Consider the following 642-nt stretch of genomic DNA (forward strand, 5'->3'; position numbering starts at 1 on the left):
ACACATATATATGTTTATACATACATACATACATACATACATACATACACACATACATACACATATATATATATATAAAACCTGCATGTGTGTGCCTGGCTGTATGTGAGCGCGTGTTTTGTGTCTACATATCAACTTATCATAATTTGATATCACAGCAAAGAATATATCTTAAAATAACATAGAAGATGTGATATAAGTTCTCATTACAATTCTTATTAATTTCATAAAGTGAACTATGTAGGTTTGTAAATATTTACATTATATTTATCTTCAACGAACATTCGTACTTTACATTATAGATTTGGGAAAATAAACACAATGTCGAGATTATTTAGAGACTATCACGTTCTATACAGTAGATTGAAAAAGTAGAGCATAAATATACTAATTATATGAAGAACATGAAGACAAATGTGAGGTTTATGCAGTACGAAATAATAGTGACTTTTCGTTATATTTGTAAGCCGTCGCCTCTCGGCAAAGTGGAATAAATGGTAAAATCATATTTTTATTTAAACAAAGTTAAATGAAAAGATATGACAAGTTTATAGGAAGGAAATGAAGTATACATACATGCATACATACACACACACGCACACACGTACATGTGTGTGAGTATATATATATATATATATATAT

Source organism: Octopus bimaculoides, chromosome 12 (genome assembly GCF_001194135.2).
Source record: "Octopus bimaculoides isolate UCB-OBI-ISO-001 chromosome 12, ASM119413v2, whole genome shotgun sequence".
NCBI classification, from domain to species: domain Eukaryota; kingdom Metazoa; phylum Mollusca; class Cephalopoda; order Octopoda; family Octopodidae; genus Octopus; species Octopus bimaculoides.